At 39.4% G+C, this 23,668-nt stretch overlaps 1 long non-coding RNA gene across 2 annotated transcripts in view; it reads right to left on the bottom strand.

Moving 5' to 3' along the window:
* The window catches only part of LOC113897041, an 876,355-nt gene that overhangs the window by 779,066 nt on the left and 73,621 nt on the right, over positions 1 to 23,668 (bottom strand). For both annotated transcript variants that reach the window (XR_003512220.1, XR_003512219.1), the window contains exon 2: positions 11,501 to 11,603. This is a non-coding gene — a long non-coding RNA (uncharacterized LOC113897041). The remainder of the gene's footprint in view (positions 1 to 11,500; positions 11,604 to 23,668) is intronic.

The following is a 23,668-nucleotide window of genomic DNA, read 5'->3' on the forward strand; positions in this document are numbered from 1 at the left end:
TCATAACAAAGTGTGAAAATTCTTAAAAGATGGGGATACCAGACCACCTTACCTGTCTCATGAGAAACCTGTAACAACCCAGAATTGTTCAAACAGTTAGAACCAGACATGGAACAACAGACTGGTTCAAAAGTGGAAAAGCAATACATCAGGGCTATATATTGTCACCCTGCTTATTTAACTTTTATGAAGAGTACATCAACTGAAATGTGGGGCTGGATGGATCACAACCTGGAATCAAGATTGCCAGGAGAAATATTAACAACCTCAGATATGCAGATGATACCACCCTTATGACAGAAAGTGAAGAGGAACTTAAGAGACTCTTGGTGAGGGTGAAAGAGTAGAGTTAAAAAGCTGGCTTAAAACTCAACATTCAGAAAACTAAGATCATGGTATCTGGCCCATCACTTCATGGCAAATAGATGGGGAAAAAGTGGAAGCAGTGGCAGATGTTATTTTCTTGGGCTCCAAAATCTCTGTGGATGGTGACTCTAGCCATGAAATAAAAAGACACTAGCTCCTTGGAAGGAAAACTAAGACAAACCTAGACAGCATATTAAAAAGCAGAAACATCACTTTGCCAACAAAGGTCTGTCTAGTTCAACGTATGGTTTTTCCAGTAGTCATGTATGGATATGATAGTTGAACTACAAAGAAGGCCATAGAACTGATGCCTTTGAATTGCGGTGCTGGAGAAGACTCTTGAGGGCCCCTTGGACAGGAAGGAGATCCAACCAGTCAGTTATAAAGTAAACATAACGATTATATATATATTTAGTGAGATGATTATTACAGTCAGGCCAACTAACATATCTTCTCACATAGTTATCATTTTGTGTGTAATAGGAGCATCTGAAATCTACTCTCTCAGCAAATTTTCAGTATTCACTGCAGTATTATTAACTATAGTCATCATGCTATACAACAAATCTCTAGAATTATTCATCCTGCATAAATGCAACTTTGTATGCTCCGACCAAAACCTCTCCATTCCCCATAACTGTGCACCCTTTCCCATACCTGATATCCACCATTCTATTCTCTGTTTCTATGTAGCTGACTTATTTTAGGCTCCACATATAAGTGAGATTGAAGTTTTTTTCTTTAGGTATTTGACTTATTTTACATAGCATAATGACTAACAAGTTAATCCATTTATCCTTGCAAAAGGCAGAATTTTTTTCTTTTTAAGGCTGAATAATAGTAAAAATTGAGTTTAGGATCAAACTTCACACCTGCCAGAGACACTCAGAGGACTCAAACAAAACCTTGTGTGCACCAAGAGACCCCACAGAGACTAAGCCAGACCTGCCTTTGAATGTTTGAGTGTCTCCTGCAGAGGTACCGTCATCAGTGCCTGCTGCAGGAGCAGGAGCTCTGAGTGCAGGAGATCTGGGTGTGGCATAAGCCCTCTTGGAGGAAGTCACCATTAACCCCATCATAGAGCCCCCAGAAATTATACAGGACTGGGGAAACAGACTCTTGGAGGACATAAACAAAACCCTGAGCACACCAGGACCCAGGAGAAAGGAGCAGTGACCCCACAAGAGACTGACTCAGACTTGCCTGTGAGTGTCCAAGAGTCACTGGTAGAGGTGTGGGTTGTCTACGGCCTGCTGCAGGGTTGGGGGCACTGAGAGTGGCAGTGGGGGCATGGGACCTTTTGAAGGAGGTGGCCATTATCTTCATTACCTCCACCATAGTATGGCCTCAGGTCAAACAACAGGGAGGGAACATAGCCTCTCCCATCAACTGAAAATTGGATTAAAGATTTACTGAGCATGCCCTCACCCCCCCACCCCTGCCCACATCAGAACAAGACCCAGTTTTCCCCTCAGTCAGTCTCTCTCATCAGGAAGCTTTCATAATCCTCTTATCCTTATCCATCAGAGGGCAGACTGAATGAAAACCACAATCACAGAAAACAAATCAAACTGATAACATGGACCACAGCCTTTTCTAACTTATTGAAACTATGAGCCATGTTGTGTAGGGCCACCCAAGACGGACGGGTCATGGTGGAGAGTTCTAACAAAATGTGATCCACTGGAGAAGGAAATGTCAAACCACATCAGTATTCTTGCCTTGAGAACCTCATGACAGTATGAAAAGACAGTGTCATACAAAAAGATATGACACTGAAAGATGAAGTCCCCAGGTCGATAGATGCCCAATATGTTACTGGAGAAGGGTGGAGAAATAACTCCAGAAAGAACGAAGAGACAGAGCCAAAGCAAAACAACGCCCAGTTGTGAACATGACTGGTGATGTAAGTAAAGTCCAATGCTGTAAAGAACAACATTGCATAGGAACCTGGAATGTTAGGTATATGAATCAAGGTAAACTGGAAGTGGTCAAACAGGAGATGGCAAGAGTGAACATTGACATTTTAGGAATCAGTGAACTAAAATGGACCAGATGGTTGAATTTAACTCAGATGACCATTATATCTACTACTGTGGGCAAGAATCCCTTAGAAGAAATGGAGTAGCCATCATGGTCAACAAAAGACTCCAAAATGCAGTTCTTTGGTGCATCTCAAAAACAACAAAATGATCTCTGTTTGTTTCAAAGGCAAGCCCTTCACTATCACAATAATCCAAGTCTATGCCCCAACCACTAATGCTGAAGGAGCTGAAGTTGAACGGTTCTATGAAGACCTACAAGACCTTCTAGAACTAACACCAAAAAAAAGATGTCCTCTCCATTATAAGGGGCTGGAATGCAAAAGTAGGAAGGCAAGAGATATCTGGAGTAACAGGCAAATTGGGCCTTTGAGTACAAAATGAAGCAAGGAAAAGGATGACAGAGTTTTCCAAGAGAATGCTCTGGGCATAGCAAACACCCTCTTCCAACAACACAAGAGAAGACTGTATACATGGACATCACCAAACGGTCAATAGAAAAATCAGATTGATTATATTCTTTGTAGCCAAAGATGGAGAAGCTCTATACAATCAGCAAAAACAAGACCGGGAGCTGACTATGCCTCAGATCATGAACTCCTTATTGCCAAATTCAGACTTAAATTGAAGAAAGTAGGGGAACGCACTACACCATTCAGGTATGAACTAATTCAAATTCCTTATGATTATACAGTGGAAGTGACAAATAGATTCAAGGGATTAGATCTGATAGATGGAGTGCCTGAAGAACTATGGATAGAGGTTCATGACAGTGATCAAGATCATCCACAAGAAAAACAAATGAAAAAGGCAAAATGGCTGTCTGAGGAGGCCTTACAAATAGCTAAGAAAAAAAGAAAAGCTAAAGGCAAAGGAGAAAAGGAAAGATACACCCATTTGAATGCAGAGCTCCAAAGAATAGCAAGGAGAGATAAGAAAGCCTTCCTCAGTGATCAATGCAAAGAAATAAAGGAAAACAACAGAATGGGAAAGACTAGAGATCTCTTCAAGAAAATCAGAGATACCAAGGGAACATTTCATGCAAAGATGGGCACAATAAAGGACAGAAATGGTATGGACCTAACAGAAGCAGAAAATATTAAGAAGGGGTGGCAAGAATACAAAGAAGAACTATACAAAAAAAGATCTCCATGACACAGATAACCACAATAATGTGATCACTCACCTAGAGCCAGACATCCTAGAATGTGAAGTCAAGTGGACCTTAGCAAGCATCACTATGAACAAAGCTAGTAGAGGTGATGGGATGTCAGTTGAGCTATTTCAAATCCTAAAAGATGATGCTGTGAAAGTGCTGCACTCAATATGCCAGCAAATTTGGAAAACTCCACATTGGCCACAGGACTGGAAAAGGTCAGTTTTCATTCCACTCCCAAAGAAAGGCAATGCCAAAGAATGTTCAAACTACTGCACAATCACACTCATTTCACACACTAGCAAATTAATACTCAAAATTCTCCAAGCCAGGCTTCAACAGTATGTGAACTGTGAACTTCCAGATGTTCAAGTTGGTTTTAAAAAGGCAGAGGAACAAGAGATCAAATTGCCAGCAACCATTGGATCATCAAAAAAGCAAGACAGTTCCAGAAAAACATCTCTTTCTGCTTTATTGACTATGCCAAAGCCTTTGACTGTGTAGATCACAACAGACTATGGAAAATCCTTAAACAGACGGGACTACCAGACCACCTTACTTGCCTCCTGTGAAATCTGTATGCAGGTCAAGAAGCAACAGTGAGAACTAGACATGGAACAACAGACTGGTTCCAAATCTGGAAAGAAGTACATCAAGGCTGTATATTTTCACCCTGCTTATTGAACTTATATGCAGAGTACGTCATGTAAAATGCAGGGCTGGATGAAGCACAAACTGGAATCAAGATTACCAGGAGAAATATCAATAATCTCAGATACACAGATGACACTACCCCTATGGCACAAAGTGAAAAAGAACTAAAGAACCTCTAGATGAAAGTGAAAGAGGAGAGTGAAAAAGTTGGTTTAATACTCAACATTCATAAAACTAAGATCATGGCATCCAGTCCCATCACTTCATGGTAAATAGATGGGGAAACAGTTGAAACAGTGTCAGACTTTATTTTGGGGGGCTCCAAAATCACTGCAGATGGTGACTGCAGCCATGAAATGAAAAGATGCTTGCTCCTTGGAAGAAAAGCTATGACCAACCTAGACAGCATATTAAAAAGTAGAGACATTACTTTGCTAATAAAGGTCTGTCTATTCAAAGCTATGGTTTTTCCAGGAGTCGTGTATGGATATGAGAGTTTGACTATAGAGAAAATCAAGAGCCAAATAATTGATTCTTTTCAACTGTGGTGTTGGAGAAGACTCTTCAGAGTCCCTTGGACTGCAAGGAGATCAAATCAGTCAATCCTAAAGGAAATCAGTCCTGAATATTCATTGGAAGGACTGATGCTGATGTTGAAATTCCAATACTTTGGCCACCTGATGGGAAGTATTGACTCCTTGGAAAAGACCCTGATGCTGGGAAAGACTGAAGGCAGGAGGAGAAGGGGATGACAGAGGATGAGATGGTTGGATGGTATCACTGACTCAATGGACATCAATTTGGGCAAGCCCCAGGAGTTGGTGATCAACAATGAAGCCTGGTGTGCTGCAGTCCATGGCATCACAAAGAGTTGAACAGAAGTGACTGACTGAACTGAATTGAATATTCATATACAGACAGATCTCTTGGAAGGAAAGTTATGACCAACCTAGATAGCATATTCAAAAGCACAGACATTACTTTGCCACCAAAGTTTGTCTAGTCAAGGCTATGGTTTTTCCAGTGGTTATGTATGGATGTGAGAGTTGGACTGTGAAGAAGGCTGAGCACCAAAGAATTGATGCTTTTGAAATGTGGTGTTGGAGAAGACTCTTGAGAGTCCCTTGGACTGCAAGGAGATCCAACCAGTCCATTCTGAAGGAGATCAGCCCTGGGGTTTCTTTGGAAGGAATGATGCTAAAGCTGAAACTCCAGTACTTTGGCCACTTCATGCGAAGAGTTGACTCATTGGAAAAGAGTCTTATGCTGGGAGGGATTGGGGGCAGGAGGAGAAGGGGACGACGGAGGATGAGATGGCTGGATGGCATCACTGACTCAATGGACGTGAGTCTGGGTGAACTCCAGGAGTTGGTGATGGACAGGGAGGCCTGGAGTGCTGTGATTCATGGGGTCTCAAAGAGTCGGACACTACTGAGCGACTGAACTGAACTGAACTACACAGTATTTTCTTTATCTGTTCCTTCATCAACAGACACCCAGACTGTTTTCACATTTCGGCTATTGTGAATAATGCTGTGTGAACATGGGGTTGCAGTATCTCTTTGAGATACTGATCTTATCTCCTTTAGGAATATATCCTGAATAGGGATTGCTGGATCATATGATAGTTCTATGTTTTGTTTTTTGAGGAAACCCTGTACAGTTTTCCATAATGTCTGTGCCAATTTACATTCCCACCAACTGTGTACCAAGGTTCCTTTTTCTCTTTGTTCCTACTAGCACTTGTTATTTCTTGTCTTACTGATGACAGCCATTCTGACAGGTGTGAGGTGATATCTCACTGTGGTTTTGATTTGCCTTTTGCTGATGACCAGGGTATTGAGCACCTTTTAATATACCTGTTGGCCAGTTGTGTGTATTCTTTGAAAAAATGTCTATTGAGTTTCTCTTCTCATTTTGCAATCAGGTTGTTTGTTTGTTGCTATTGAGCTGCATGAATTCCTTTTATATTTTGTATATTAACCCCTTATTTGATATATGGTTTGCAAATATTTTCTCAAGATATGGAAACGCTTTGTAGGAGACTGTGGATACTGTTGGTGAATAACATACTAACATGCTATTTGTATACTATCTGTACTATTTGCATACTATTTTTACTAATGTTTACTATTTGTATACTAGTCTGCATTTTTAAATGTATCTATAATTAATGTGGGGTAGCTCTTCCCGCCCGTCGCCCCTGGACTCGGGCTTGGGGAGTGGGGTATCTCCTCCTGGCCGCCACCCCTGACCTCGGGCGTGGGGGCGTGGCTGGATGGCATCACTGACTCGATGGACGTGAGTCTCAGTGAACTCCGGGAGTTGGTGATGGACAGGGAGGCCTGGCGTGCTGCGATTCATGGGGTCGCAAAGAGTCGGACACGACTGAGCGACTGATCTGATCTGATAATTAATGTGTACATATTTCCTTCATAATATTTTAAAGGAGAGAAAATATGAATTTACATATGTATATGTGTATGTATGAATATGATTTGTATATGTTTGTGCATTTATATGATAAAGAATATTTGGAAATTATAAAAAAGATTTTGGCATACTACATATTAGTACAAAGTGTGCCAATTTCTGAAACCATGAGAATGAGGGATGTGGGGAGATGAGATAGAAGAGAAAAACCTTATTTCCAAGCTTTTTCTTAGTAGAGGACAAACCACTGTCACAGCAAATTTTAAGGACAAGCCTCTTCATTAATTTGAAGGGGATAAAAAACAATGAGATTTTTGACAAAGCCAACATTCTCTTTTGAAATGGAGATATTTGCAATAATGAGGAGCTAAATAGGTCATGTAGCATGAAAGCCGATCATCATTGTGGTTACCACTGAAATAACATGACCTTTATAGGGAGGACAGCCTGAGACTGGAAATGTTTTTAGTAGCCAGAACAAAGAAACAGGTACAGTGGCCTAAGAAAGACTGGGGGTCTTTCTCCCACCAAAAGAAGACTGGGGGTAAAGCAGACACTGACTTTGGTCTAGGAATGGACAATGTTTCTGTACTTTTCTCTTCCTTTCCTTCATGATCAGAATCTGACTCTCAGAATCAATTATCTAATAATGACATCTATATTTAAGATGGAAAAGTGAAAGTTTTCCCAGAGATTGTTCCCCTCAAAGTTTCTTGCTGCATTCTATTGCCAAGAATTGGATCATATGACTACCCCTTAGATAGAAGGAAGGCTAAAATAGAGGAGGCAGGATAATCAAAACTGACTCGGACAAAGTCTAATTCATCACCAGAAGCTAGGTACATAATTGTTCCATGAGCAAGAAAGAAGAGAGATGGTGTGGAAACTGCAAAAAACAAAGTTTACCCAAGGGAAAGCTCTTTTTAAAGTTTGTTGTTCCTGCTACCGTTGTTATTGTTCATTTGTTTTTTTTCAGTCTGGTCCTGGAAAAGTTGGAAGCACAAACCCAGGCCAGGGAAATATGATCAAATCATTCTTTCGAGTTTGACGTAAACTTCTTCTTGCAACATGTCACTGGGGCACAAGTTCCCAAACAATTCCATTCCAATGTCCCAACAGAGAAATTTTCATAAGTTTATTAAAATATACACTCTTGTTCAGTCACTCTAAGAGATTCTAATTCACTAGGATTGTGTTTAACAGGGAATTCTGTTCATTTGCTACAGAGACCATTTGGAAAGCACTGGATCTGGGGATCATTACATAATGGGCATATAAATTCTGCCTCCTCTACTTAACCCCTCATCAAGTTGAAATCTTTTTCTATTGTCCCTAAGCCTTCACAATAATCTTCTCAGAGCCTGGTTTTTGCTGTGCTGAGGCAATAAAGAGACAGACTTGGGTCAAATTTTAAGAAAAAGCAACGTACAGATGAAGAGCTAGAGCTTAGAGGAGACAGTTACACAACAGCAAGGGGGACTTGCAGAGAATCAGAGCAAGAGTCTGGTGCCAGATAACTGGCTAAAGTGATAAGAACAGCTAGGATACATTTGTGAAATATGTACACATCCCTCAGAGATTCTCAGAAAACCTAAGAGTGGAATGAAGAAAAACACTGGACTTCTTGGACTTGGTTGGGATAGAACTTTAGATTATTACTGACTGGGCATTAAAGGAAAACATGACTCTTGAGGACTGTCTGGACACCTGCATTATGGTACTATTTACTGAATATGAAAACAAACAACAGGAAAGCAGTGTTGAATGAAAGCCTCCCCATATTTTTGGCCACACAGCATGTGGTATCTCAGTTCCCCAACCAGGGATTGAACCCATATCCCCTGCAGGGGAAGCAGGAAGTCTTAACCACTGGACTGCCAGGAAAGTCCCTGAAAGCCTATTTTGTGAAATACATTTTAGAGTTACCATGGAAGGTAGGTATCACTGCACCCACTGGTGCTGGTAAAGAATATGGGATTAGCTTAAGCAGGTATTTACAACCACAAAACTGGGAAATGGTAGAGAGCATGTTTGAGACAAGATCATTTATTCCAAATCCATTGTGCTTCTCTTGACAACATTTGCCTCTCTACCTATATATCATCTTCCGTCAAATTAAAAAGTGACACTGGTGAATTGCTGGAATCTAAGAATTAGCTCTTCATCACCTATGCCTGTCACTTATTGAGATTTGTTCAGCTTGTGCCTGCTAATGGTGAAAGTACTTTCTCCTACCCCTTTCCCATTGTAGTCAAGCCTGTGATGGATACACTTTAAAGGATCCTGAGAGACTCTTCTGTTCATGGGCAAAAAAATGAGAGTGGTGGAAGATAATGTGTGAGGAAGAGGCTTTGGGACTTTGTGACCCAACAAGCCCTGCACAGATTATTAAACAGTTTCAAGTGACTTAACCACGACATGAAGCCTCTAGAGAACAACAAGATCATTGTCACCACTGTCCCAGTGGAGGAAGCTGAGTGACTCAAGTACTCTCTAGCTCTCAGAGAAAACAAAAGGGGAAAGGAAGCAAATAGTGTTTATGTGCCTGGGCCACTGGGCCAGCCCAGCCATTGTGAATTCTCTAAGTTTTCATTGCTATCGATATGTTTGCACACACGTATTTGCTTTGTGGAATAGCCAGGAATCCCAGAACGACTGTCTGAGATGCTCCTATGAGGAACAGACCCACTATTAAAAACAAGAAACTACTAATTTTCCCTTTTACATTGTTCTATCTACTCACTAGCTCATTAATCTGTTTACAATGCTTAAACAGAAGTTGTATAATAGCAGGCATAACAGACTAGGCTGTGCCGCTATGACAAATAACCATAAACATCCGTGGCTTATAACAACCAAAGTGTTTTTCTTGCTTCAGCTATGCAACCATTGTAGGTTGGAAAGTGGCCTCTGCTCCATGTTATCCTCACTCAGGGATCAAGCATGATGGAGGCACCGCCATCTGGAACTCCATAGGTCAGTGAGGTAGATGGAAGGGGAGGTGTAGAATCATGGGTGTTAAATTTCATTTAGCTTACATTTCACTGGCCCAAGAGAATCAAATGGCCTCAATTAATTTCAGGGAGGTAGGGTGGAAAGAGCAATTTTAACATGTGTCCAGAAGGAAAGGAAAATAGTATATCAATGGAAAATAGTAATATCTGTTACAAAAATTTGTATTCTACTACCAAAAAAATCCTTGTTCATTTGATCCCATGCAACACAAACTAGAAATGGCCTGAGTCTGTCTATTTACAAACAAAGCTTTTCCATGATACCAATTCAAATCCTGAGCCTGAAGGCAAACTTTGCAACGTACACAACTCTGCAAGTCATTGATCGCCAAAATATTCTTGGCAGTATCCAATACACTGGCATTTCTACACCACCATTCTTCTCATGTCTAACTTTAGAGACACAACAACCACATCAAAATGTAAAATCACTGTTTTTTAGCATAATCCATGCATTTGAGGACTTCGCCTGTTTTTCTTCCCAAGTTCATATTTGAACTTCACTTCATCCAGTCTCCACAGATGGGTCTCAATGACTCAGTGAAGCTCAGAGACAAAGGGCACTTATTTTACGTCATCTGGTGATTAAAAAACTTAAAGATTTATTACGTATGTCTAATTCAAAAATTTCCAAGCCAGAGTAGATATGCCAAATGGTACCATTAAAAGGAAAGATTGACTACATATCCACAGGAATTATGCCCCCTTCCTTTCCCTTCAGTCAGAGTGAAGAGTTTGGATGGGACTAGAGTTAGAGAGGATGAGGAGATGGGATTGAGCTGTGGAGTGATGCATTCACTCATACTCACATCTCATAGTTATGGGTTGAGGAACATAAGAGAAGTATCTATGAAACCTACTATGTAGCAGACTTAGTGCCAAGTTGTTCTTAACTTGGAGGTCCAGAGATTGGTGCCAAGAAGTTCACGAATCCCTGGCATGAAATGCAAGGTTGTTGACTTTTATGCGTGTATCTATTCTTAGAACAAGCTTCATTACTTCATCAGATTCTCAAAGGGATCATTATCCATAAAACATCAAGCATCACAGTAGGAATATAAAAAATAAAGAAGGTCCACACTCTCCAGAAATTATACAGACCTGCATAAACCAGACTATATATGGACAAGTGCAAGTTGCTTAACATAATGGATGCATCTCTAAAAGTCAAATATAAATCACATAATATTTACATTGTGATGGTACCTGTGTAAACCAAAAAATGCTTCAGTAAGATGATCATAGTCTATTTTATAAATTTTGAACAAGTTCAAATTTTGTAATAGGAAATATATAAGACATTTCAGGTAAATTGTACTTTTAGGTAATATCAAATTACATGTTAAAATTCATAGGACAGAAGCACACGCATGCATGCACACATACACACAGATACACACACACACACATTTCTTTTATGTTTCCAAACTAATAGTCACAGAGATCAAGGCAACATGCTCCGTGCATTATATACATACCTTCTTCTATAATCATGTCATTCCCTTACAGCCCTCTTCCTATAGTCCAGGATATTCTGAAAATTTTCTCACTACTTGTCTAAATAGAATGGCCCTCTTGTTCAACACTATGACATATAAGACATATATAATATCATATATGAACATATATATGTTCAACACTATGACATATATAATATCATGCACAAATATAGTTACATTTCTACATGATAAAGGATAGAAACATATGAGCCTAATTCAATAATAAATATCTCATTCCTCTTTTCACAGGCATCTCACCCTAGATGTAATTTTTAATTTTCCTTTAGAAGTTTAGACATAAGGATCATGGAAGAGCAGAAAGAACACAAGACTTACAGTCAAGAGACCTGGGTCCAATGCCTGGCTCCCATGCTTGGCTCCATTCTTCCTCTGTTCCATGTGACCAAGTCATTTATCTTCTCTCAAGCTGTTTCCTCATCTGTGGAATGAGAAAATAGTACCTAAATAAGTGTAAGGTCACATGCAGAGTTGTTATTAAAGAAAATAATGTATAAATAATAATGAATGAACCTAGAACATGAGCTAGTAAGTTAGAAAATGCTCAAGTACTTAATAACTGTTATTTGAATCTGAACAGACCAAATGTATTCAACCAAAAGATGGAATATTTCACATTAGGCTGGTTTCCTAGTATTTCCAGCTGGATCTAGAAACAAAATTCCTAAAGAGTCTATTTTCAGAATTTCCTAAAACATTTTTGAAAGAGTTCTGAATAGTTTGCTGTGATATAGATCCAAAACAAGACAAAAAACTTGATTGTTTACACCCCATTTGCTGTGCACGGAAATATCCTTATGTGAAAAAATGTTTCCCATATTGCATTAGGAAATCTTTCAGTTTCATCAGTTATCTAAAATGGATTGTGTAAAATGTATTAAAGATTCCTAAAACCTTTAATTTTCTAATGGCTGAGAAATTGAGGAGGCCCTGGAAGTCCCATTCTGATTATCATATGATACTAGCATTTCACATGGATCAACCTAATACATGAGCATACTACATGCATGGTTGTGAAATAGGCATTTATGATTTCAAATACTATCAAAGTAACTATGACTCTGAAAATACACACTATTCCCAGCACTTTCCACAAAAACAGATGAATGGAAGTCACTTGTTCTCCTACATCTGGTGATATAGTCCTTGATTCCTTGATCTCGGCTTCCCTCACGTACCTTACTGGCTGGTACCATGTCACTCCAACCCTTTAGGATGTTGAAATTGCCTTCTGAAACTCTGGGGCTTTTTTTTTTTTTTTTTTAATTAAAAAGGAGTGCACTGAACCAACATGGATTCAGTGAAAATTCTCAGTTGGCTAAAAGTAGGATATGAAAAAGCAGATGGTGGAAATTCCCCAGTGTTGATAATGGGAACAGAACAAGATCAAGGTGGTAGAGGATTCCTGAGAGTTGGTGAAACCACTGTTGATATGGCCAATAATAGTTCACATTTCACTTGTTCCTTTGATTAGGTTATTCCATATACATCCCTTCCAATCACAATACATAAAACTCCTGCTCATTCTTTAAGGCCCTTAATCTTCCATAACATTCATTTTCAATCAAAAATATATAATGATAATCATAATAATAAGCAATCCTTCATATTCCAATGATGACACCAATAGTTTACCACTTAGTGCTCTGCATTGGCCTGGGAACTCCTAAGAAAGCCAAGGCTGCAGCTTCTTCCTCTTTGGATATATGGTACCGGGCACACAGGACCCAGTGAGTAAATGCTTATGGAGTTGAATTGTGTCACCAATTATCTGTCTCTCAGGTGTCATAGCCTGAGAAATATTAGTGACCTCAAATCTGGAAGACTCAAATCAACACATTGAATACTGTCTCTGGCAGTCGTACAGTATATAAAACCTAAGTGAAAGAAGACTTTGTGAACAGTAAGCAAAATAGACACAAAAGCAAGGTATGATCACTATCAGAATCACCCCAAATCCATGACCAGCATTTTTTTAAAGACTTAAAAAACAGAGAGGACTAACATTCTCTGATATTAGATTGATATATTCTTGAAAATGACAGCCATCCTTTTTAACCTTTAAAAAATATCTCTCTTCCTCCCTCAATAAATGCCTAGAAGGGGGGAAGAAAGAAAGAAGAGAGGAGAAATGAGAAAACCGGTTGTAAGTATGTTAAAAAAAAAAAAAAAAAAAGAGCTAGGAAAAAAAAATTGAGAAGGAAAAGAAGCATCAGAGGGACAGAGGAAGAAAGAAAAAGTTTATGAGAAAAGAAGAAACTAATGTATTCATGGGGGTATTTGCTCTGTGCTTGTTAGGAAATGGGTTTCTTTAAACAAAGAAATCTAAAAGGATGTAGGAAACAGAGAAGCCATGGTGGGTCATATTGAGGAGAGAATCCTCCAGGTTCATTTAGGCTGCCCCTTTCCCCAGGTGTGCAGCGGAGATACGTCTCCTAGAGAGGCATGTTCAGCAATGCCATGTATACACCCCTTTTATGAGATTTCATACTGTCTACTTTAAGGGGGAGAATTTAAAATGTAGTAGGAAGGATTTATTAGTAATGTTGTAAATAAAATATGTTTCCTGTTGTTTGAACAATATCAGCAGTTTTGTTTCTTGCTCTGTCATCAAGTGGGACTTTTTGAGGAAAGTCTCCGGAGAGCACTTTCAGAAAGGGATGCAGCCATACATCTTTCCTAGGCACCATTAACTTAGATATAGCCCCACTTGGAATTGGGAAAAAGTTAAAACTTTTAAAATATACAGTCTTTTTGATAAGGCCCAAGAGAGGGAAATATATACATACATATTTCAACCTAGTAGTATACTTCTTCTGTCTTCAGGCATCCTTTCTCAGATAGGGGCTCACAATTTACAGGTGGTAAACCTTTGCCCCATCACATTCATTCACACAGCAGGCCTGCTTCTGTCATCCACACACCCAGGCCCACCTGCCTGAGGACTGCTCAGCTAATGACCCTCTGCTTAACAGATTTGCCCTGTGCAGATCCCACTTTCACAGATAAAACTTTTTTCCCCCTCTCTGGGATGACTTCCCTTCACTTCAAAGTCTTGGTAGCTGAAAATTTGACATATGTTGAATAGAAATGCAGGTTTTGGAGTCACGGATACAGGAAAGAGACAAAAGAAGGGGAAAGGGCCAAAGAGCCACAGATGTAAATAAGCACAGTGAATTCACAGATTACACAGACACCTTGCAAACTCTCGATGGTGCACCCGCCCCATGAAATGCCTGGTTTTCAAAAAGGGAATGATAGCAGGTATCTAGGTGTGAGGTGGGGGCTTTTTAAAATAGGGAGGGAAAGAATTTACTTCTGGAAATGGATGTCCAGGGTTTGGGCAAAAGGCATTGGTGGATGGCTCCTTCCATATGTACTTTACTTAATTTTGCCCATTTCCATATTCTGGCCACCATTTTATGGTATCTATTAATAAGTTGCTCTTCTGCAGGTCCCTCTCCCCTGTTAGGCTATAATGTCTTTGAAGGTGGGGAGCATGTTTAACTTATTGCCATAACCCCTAATGCTAAATGTCTGTGGTGAGATGGTGAGAATAAGAGAATAGATTAGAACAACTCACCCTTGGGCCCAGTGGACATCAGTTCCTTCCTTGGCCATTTGTTCCTATGCTACCATCCCTACACTAACTTAGATTTTTGCAAGAATGAAATCCCTCTGGTGAGAGTCTGCTTGAAGAGAATTGCTATAATGTGCCACACAAATGAGTACAGGCCTGGAGGCCTGAGGCCTAAATAAAAATCAGCCTCTGGACAAATTGTAACCTTAACTTAAATGGAGAAATACAAGGCCCAAACTGGTTTTGTACCTCCCTGAGCCCCTGAGGCTTGACACCGTCCAATGTATTGTTGCTACGACAGGATTGAATAAGGAAATGTCTGGGAGAGAGCTGTAGGCAAGGAAGAATGATAAGGGTCTAAAGACCCTTCTATTTGTTTCTATTCTTTCTATAAAGCGAAGTGAACCAGGCTTTCACTGCCTGAACTGAACAAAAACTGAGTTTTCATCTGTTGTGTATGTATCCCCTAAGATAGAATAAAGGAAAGAGCAAATTAGTATAATTTCCCACTTCCCTAATTTTCCTCTAATTCCATATGTTTATGTGCATGTGTGCATAAATATATATATATACACACACACATATACTCATAGCTCCTTAAATAGAAAAAAAAAAAAACATGAATTTTCTTTGAAGGCTTAAAGCTTGAAATTATCAGAGTATATATTTTGCACAGTCTTTATTTTTTCACAAGGTAGAAAACTGCAGCTCAACAGAACTGAAAAATTGCTTCTGTTATATGGGGACTTCAATTTCTAACAACAGTGCAGTGGGAAATAATCATTTTCCCTTGACCATTGAACAAATTTACTGAGCAAGGCAAGATACCAACCAGTGCTTGAAGCCACTTATTCAGGACCAGGTCTAGCCAGACAGCAAGAGAAAGGCCACATAAAAGACATAAATAGCCTAATAACTCTTCTTTTCTCCCACTAGCATTTCCTGCCCCTCGCCTCTTCCATTTATTCCATTTTATTGCAAACTAATATTTATTCACTTAATTCTTCTGTATCAATGCTTTTGATACAAAAGGCCAGAGTTGCTTTATGGGAATTGCCTACTTTTTTGGTAAAAGCCCCTCACTCAGAAAGAAGGAGCAATCTCTACTCTAGACAGCTCTGCAGATTGACACTAACTGCTCATTTCTAAGCATGCTGATCTCAGTGCATCTAAATACATTTTTAATAAAGAAAAGGAGATATCACCAAGCCTAAATTAAAGCCTGTGGCTGCTGCTGCTGCTAAGTCACTTCAGTCGTGTCCAACTCTGTGCGACCCCATAGACGGCAGCCCACCAGGCTCCCCCGTCCCTGGGATTCTCCAGGCAAGAACACTGGAGTGGGTTGCCATTTCCTTCTCCAATGCATGAAAGTGATAAGTGAAAGTGAAGTCGCTCAGTCGTGTCCAACTCTTAGCGACCCCATGGACTGCAGCCCACCAGGCTCCTCCGTCCCTGGGATTTTCCAGGCAAGAGTACTGGAGTGAGGTGCCATTGCCCTCTCCAAAACTAAAGCCTACTCAGTCTCAACTAAAATATCATCATTGAGTAAGCACACAGTCACTCAATATTATTTAATGTTACCAGCTGAGGGTCAATGTAGAGACATTGGATCACATAGATATTCACTAGGTGTGTAACCCAGGGAAAGTAACTTAACCTTCAAGAGGCTTTCAGCATTACTATTTGTAAAACTGGATAATGACAGCTAACTTTTGTGTACTTAACTGACACAATATGTGGCCCATATTAGGTATGCCATCATTGGTAGCTAATAGTAATGTTATTATCAGTGTTATTATTAAATCAGCATCTTCCATTCACACAGAAGGATCTTTATCTTCTGCTAATGACCCATTTCTCTGCCATCAGCAGGGATTGATTGTTCATATTGATGTCTTCTTTTCCAGCCAGCACTCTCTCCCGGCCACCCAGGGCACTCAGAGCTCTTTTTTTGCTTTGGAAGGTTCAGGAAGACTACGTATCTGTTCACAGATTCCAGGGACAATTTCCTTCTTAAAGAACCTTCAGATAATTCCCACTGGACACAATTTCCAGCCCCATCACCTCTAAATGGTAAAAGATCCCTCACTACAGGATCACAGAATGAGGCTTCCTCTCCTCAGTTCAGTTCAGTTCAGTTGCTCAGTTGTGTCCGACTCTTTGCGACCCCATGAGTCACAGCATGCCAGGGCTCCCTGTCCATCACCATCTCCCGGAGTTCACTCAAACTCACGTCCATCGAGTCGGTGATGCCATCCAGCCATTTCATCCTCTGTTGTCCTCTTTTCCTCCTGCCTCCAATCCCTCCAAGCATCAGAGTCTCAGAAAATTTTAAATTACTTGACTGACTGATTAGTTGACTAAATGTCTTTTCTAGAGAATTACTTTTTTAAATTAGGGAATAATTTAGAAAGAAAAGGTGTGAATCCTGGCTAGGGAGTCTGGTGGTATCTATCACATCATTGTATCCACAGTCTCCTAAAAGATCCATCTCATTATTCTATATCTACAGCTATGTTGGCCATTCTGATCAGGTGCTATAACAAACAAATTTTTAAGGCTGTCATACTGGAATTATTTCCATCCAGAGGCTATACTGACAATTTATTTAAGCTACTACTTAGTGGTGCTTGATCTATGACCTCACGGGGTGAAAGCTTAGCTCCCCACAAGCAAGATTAACTGAACTTCAAAGAACAAACACATCTGCAACACACTTTTTAATGAACTTAGGCTACTTCTTTAAAAATTAAGACAACTGAAGCAGCAACATTGTTAAATTATATAAAGTAATATGATTCCAGTCACATCACACACTTAACATTTAAGCTGCATGCATGACAATGGTCCCAAAAGGACTCAGGATAAAGCTGTTGAAGACACCTGAGGAAGAATTTTGGAGTCCTTAGTTCCTTTCTGATAAACTTGGAAAATGTTACTTGCCTTGTTTACCTCACAGACAACTTGCAAGGATTCAATGAAATAATGATGGGAAAGTCTATATAAGCTGTGAGGTGATACACAAATAGGAATCATTAATGTTATTCCTAAGATCATGGTATCCAGTCCCATCACTTCATGGCAAATAATGGGGAGACAATGGAAACAGTGACAGACTTTATTTTCTTGGGCTCCAAAATCACTGAGATGGTGACTGCGGCCATGAAATTAAAAGATGCTTGTTCCTTGGCAGAAAAGGTATGATCAACCTAGACAGTACATATATTTTTTAATATAAATGTATTTATTTTAATTGGAGTCTAATTACTTGACAATATTGTATTGGTTTTGCCATACATCAACATGAATCCGCCACAGGTGTACACATTTTCCCCATCCTGAACCCCCCCTCCCACCTCCCTCCCCATACCATCCCTCTGGGTCATCCCACTGCACCAGCCCCGAGCATCCTGTATCCTGCATCAAACCTGGACTGGCAATGTGTTTTGTATATGATATTATACATGTTTCAATGCCATTCTCCCAAATCATCCCACCCTCTCCCTCTCCCACAGAGTCCAAAAGACTGTTCTATACATCTGTGTCTCTTTTGCTGTCTCGCTTACAGGGTTATCATTACCATCCTTCTAAATTCCATATATATGCATTAGTATACTGTATTGGTGTTTTTCTTTCTGGCTTATTTCACTCTGTATAATAGGCTCCAGTTTCATCCACCTCATTAGAACTGGTTAAATGTATTCTTTTTAATGGCTGAGTAATATTCCATTGTGTATATGTACCACAGCTTTCTTATCCATTCATCTGCTGATGGACATCAAGGTTGCTTCCATGTCCTGGCGATTATAAACAGTGCTGCAATGAACACTGGGATACTTGTGTCTCTTTCAATTCTGGTTTCCTCAGTGTGTATGCCCAGCAGTGGGATTGCTGGATCATAAGGCAGTTCTATTTCCAGTTTTTTAAGGAATCTCCACACTGTTCTCCATAGTGGCTGTACTAGTTTGCATTCCCACCAACAGTGTAAGAGGGTTCCCTTTTCTCCACACCCTCTCCAGCATTTATTGCTTGTAGACTTTTGTATAGCAGCCATTCTGTCTGGCATGAAATGGTACCTCATTGTAGTTTTGATTTGCATTTCTATGATAATGAGTGATGTTGAGCATCTTTTCATGTGTATGTTAGCCCTCTGTATGTCTTCTTTGGAGAAATATCTGTTTAGTTCTTTGGCCCATTTTTTGATTGGGTCATTTATTTTTCTGAAATTGAGCTGCAGGAGTTGCTTGTACATTTTTGAGATTAGTTCTTTGTCAGTTGCTTCATTTGCTATTATTTTCTCCCATTCTGAAGGCTGTCTTTTCACCTTGCTTATAGTTTCCTTTTTTGTGCAGAAGCTTTTACTTTTAATTAGGTCCCATTTGTTTATTTTTGCTTTTACAAGTGGTTGACCAGTTTTCCCAGCACCACTTGTTAAAGAGATTGTCTTTTCTCCATTGTATATTCTTGCCTCCTTTGTCAAAGATAAGGTGTCCATAGGTGTGTGGATTTATCTCTGGGCTTTCTATTTTGTTCCACTGATCAATAGTTCTATCTTTGTGCCAGTACCATACTGTCTTGATGACTGTGGTTTTGTAGTAGAGTCTGAAGTCAGGCAGGTTGATTCCTCCAGTTCCATTCTTCTTTCTCAAGAGTGCTTTGGCTATACGAGGTTTTTTGTATTTCCATACAAATTTTGAAATTATTTGTTCTAGCTCTGTGAAAAATAACGTTGGTAGGTTGATAGGGATTGCATTGAACCTATAGATTGCTTTGGGTAGTATACACATTTTCACTATATTGATTCTTCCAATCCATGAACATGGTATATTTTTCCATCTGTTAGTGTCCTCTTTGATTTCTTTCACCAGTGTTTTAGAGTTTTCTATATATAGGTCTTTTGTTTCTTTAGGTAGATATATTCCTAAGTATTTTATTCTTTTCATTGCAGTGGTGAATAGAATTGTTTCCTTAATTTCTCTATTTTCTCATTATTAGTGTATAGGAATGCAAGGGATTTCTGTGTGTTGATTTTATATCCTGCAATTTTACTATATTCATTGATTAGCTCTAGTAATTTTCTGGTGGAGTCTTTAGGGTTTTCTATGTAGAGGATCATGTCATCTGCAAACAGTGAGAGTGTTACTTCTTTTCCAATTTGGATTCCTTTTATTTCTTTTTCTGCTCTGACTGCTGTGGCCAAAACTATGTTGAATACTAGTGGTGAAAGTGGGCACCCTTGTCTTGTTCCTGACTTTAGGAGAATGCTTTCAATTTTTCACCATTGAGGATAATGTTTGCTGTGGGTTTGTCATATATAACTTTTATTATGTTGAGGTATGTTCCTTCCATTCCTGCTTTCTGGAGAGTTTTTATCATAAATGGATGTTGAATTTTGTCAAAGGCTTTCTCTGCATCTATTGAGATGATCATATGGCTTTTATTTTTCAATTTGTTAATGTGGTGTATTATACTGATTGATTTGCAGATATTGAAGAATTCTTGCATCCCTGGGATAAAGCCCACTTGGTCATGATGTGTGATCTTTTTAATGTGTTGTTGGATTCTGATTGCTAGAATTTTGTAAAGGATTTTTGCATCTATGTTCATCAGTGATATTGGCCTGTAGCTTTCTTTTTTTGTGGCATCTTTGTCAGGTTTTTGCATTAGGGTGATGGTGGCCTCATAGAATGAGTTTGGAAGTTTACCTTCATCTGCAATTTTCTGGAAGAGTTTGAGAAGGATAGGTGTTAGCTCTTCTCTAAATTTTTGGTAGAAGTCAGCTGTGAAGCCAGCTGGACCTGGGCTTTTGTTTGCTGGAAGATTTCTGATTACAGTTTCAGTTTCCATGCTTGTGATGGGTCTCTTAAGATTTTCTATTTCTTCCTGGTCTAGTTTTGGAAAGTTGTACTTTTCTAAGAATTTGTCCATTTCTTCCATGTTGTCCATTTTATTGGCATATAATTGCTGATAGTAGTCTCTTATGATCCTTTGTATTTCTGTGTTGTCTATTGTGATCTCTCCATTTTCAGTTCTAATTTTATTGATTTGATTTTTCTCCCTTTGTTTCTTGATGAGTCTGGCTAATGGTTTGTCAATTTTATTTATCCTCTCAAAGAACCAGCCTTTGGCTTTGTTGAGTTTTGCTATGGTCTCTTTGTTTCTTTTGCATTTATTTCTGCCCTAATTTTTAAGATTTCTTTCCTTCTACTAACCCTGGGGTTCTTAATTTCTTCCTTTTCTAGTTGCTTTAGGTGTAGAGTTAGGTTATTTATTTGACTTTTTTCTTGTTTCTTGAGGTACGCCTGTATTGCTATGAACCTTCCCCTTAGTACTGCTTTTACAGTGTCCCACGGGTTTTGGGTTGTTGTGTTTTCATTTTCATTCATTTCTATGCATATTTTGATTTCTTTTTTGATTTCTTCTGTGATTTGTTGGTTATTCAGCAGCATGTTGTTCAGCCTCCATATGTTGGAATTTTTAATAGTTTTTCTCCTGTAATTGAGATCTAATCTTACTGCATTGTGGTCAGAAATGATGCTTAGAATGATTTCAATTTTTTTTTGAATTTACCAAGGCTAGATTTATGGCCCAGGATGTGATCTATCCTGGAGAAGGTTCCGTGTGCACTTGATAAAAAGGTGAAATTCATTGTTTTGGGGCGACATGCCCTATAGATATCAATTAGGTCTAACTGGTCTATTGTATCATTTAAAGTTTGTGTTTCCTTGTTAATTTTCTGTTTAGTTGATCTATCCATAGATGTGAGTGGGGTATTAAAGTCTCCCACTATTATTGTGTTATTGTTAATTTCCCCTTTCATACTTGTTAGCCTTTGTCTTACATAATGTGGTGCTCCTATGTTGGGTCCATGCTGCTGCTGCTGCTGCTGCTAAGTCGCTTCAGTCGTGTCCAACTCTGTGCGACCCCATAGATGGCAGCCCACCAGGCTCCCCCATCCCTGGGATTCTCCAGGCAAGAACACCGGAGTGGGTTGCCATTTCCTTCTCCAATGCATGAAAGTGAAAAGTGAAAGTGAAGTTGCTCAGTCATGTCCAACTCTTAGCGACCTCATGGACTGCTGCCTACCAGGCTCCTCCATCCATGGGATTTTCCAGGCAAGAGTACTGGAGTGGTGTGCCATTGCCTTCTCCGATGTTGGGTGCATATATATTTATACTTGTTATATCTTCTTCTTGGATTAATCCTTTGATTATTATGTAGTGTCCTTCTTTGTCTCTTTTCACAACCTTTGTTTTAAAGACTATTTTATCTGATATGAGTATTGCTACTCCTGCTTTCTTTTGGTCTCTATTTGCGTGGAATATCTTTTTCCATCCCTTCACTTTCAGTCTGTATGTGTCCCCTGTTTTAAGGTGTGTCTCTTGTAGACGACATATATAGGGGTCTTGTTTTTGTATCCTTTCAGCCAGTCTTTGTCTTTTGGTTGGGGCGTTCAACTCATTTACGTTTAAGGTAATTATTGATAAGTATGATCCCACTGCCATTTCCTTTATTGTTTTGGGTTCGAGTTTATACACCCTTTTTGTGTCTCCTGTCTAGAGAAGATCCTTTAGCATTTGTTGGAGAGCTGGTTTGGTGGTGCTGAATTCTCTCAGCTTTTGCTTGTCTGTAAAGCTTTTGATTTCTCCTTCATATGTGAATGAGATCCTTGCTGGGTACAGTAATCTGGGCTGTAGGTTATTTTCTTTCATCACTTGAAACATGTCCTGCCATTCCCTCCTGGCCTGAAGAGTTTATATTGAAAGATCAGCTGTTATCCTTATGGGAATCCCCTTGTGTGTTATTTGTTGTTTTTCCCTTGCTGCTTTTAATATTTGTTCTTTGTGTTTGATCTTTGTTAATTTGATTAATATGTGCCTTGGGGTGTTTTGCAGTGGGTTTATCCTGTTTGGTACTCTCTGGGTTTCTTGGACTTGGGTGATTATTTCCTTCCCCATTTTAGGGAAATTTTCAACTATTATCTCCTCAAGTACTTTCTCATGGTCTTTCTTTTTGTCGTCTTCTTCTGGGACTCCTATGATTCGAATGTTGGGGCGTTTAACATTGTCCTGGAGGTCTCTGAGATTGTCCTCATTTCTTTTAATTCGTTTTTCTTTTTTCCTCTCTGATTCATTTATTTCTACCATTCTATCTTCTACTTCACTAATCCTATCTTCTGCCTCTGTTATTCTACTATTTGCTCCCTCCAGAGTGTTTTGATCTCATTTATTGCATTATTCATTATATATTGATTCTTTATTTCTTCTAGGTCCTTGTTAAACCTTTCTTGCATCTTCTCAATCCTTGTCTCCAGGCTATTTAATGTGATTCCATTTTGATTTCAAGATTTTGGATCATTTTCACTATCATTATTCAGAATTCTTTATCAGGTAGATTCCCTATCTCTTCCTCTTTTGTTTGGTTTGGTGGGCATTTATCCTGTTCCTTTACCTGCTGGGTATTCCTCTGACTCTTCATCTTCTTTATATTACTGTGTTTGGGGTAGCCTTTCTGTATTCTGGCAGTTTGTGGAGTTCTCATTATTGGGGAGTTTCCTCACTGTGGGTGGGGTTGTACGGGTGGCTGTTAAAGTTTCCTGGTTAGGGAAGCTTGTGTCAGCGTTCTGGTGGGTGGAGCTGGATTTCTTATCTCTGGAGTGCAATGAAGTGTCTAGTAATGAGTTATGAGATGTCAATGGTTTTGGAGTAACTTTGGGCAGCCTGTGTATTGAAGCTCAGGGCCGTGTTCCTGTGTTGCTGGAGAATTTGCATGGTATGTCTTACTCTGGAACTTGTTGGCCCTTGGGTGGTGCTTGGTTTCAGTGTAGGTATGGAGGCCTTTGATGAGCTCCTGTCAATTAATGTTCCCTGGAGTCAGGAGTTCTCTGGTGTTCTCAGGATTTGGAC

The sequence above is a fragment of the Bos indicus x Bos taurus genome, chromosome 8, assembly GCF_003369695.1.
Source record: "Bos indicus x Bos taurus breed Angus x Brahman F1 hybrid chromosome 8, Bos_hybrid_MaternalHap_v2.0, whole genome shotgun sequence".
NCBI lineage: Eukaryota > Metazoa > Chordata > Mammalia > Artiodactyla > Bovidae > Bos > Bos indicus x Bos taurus.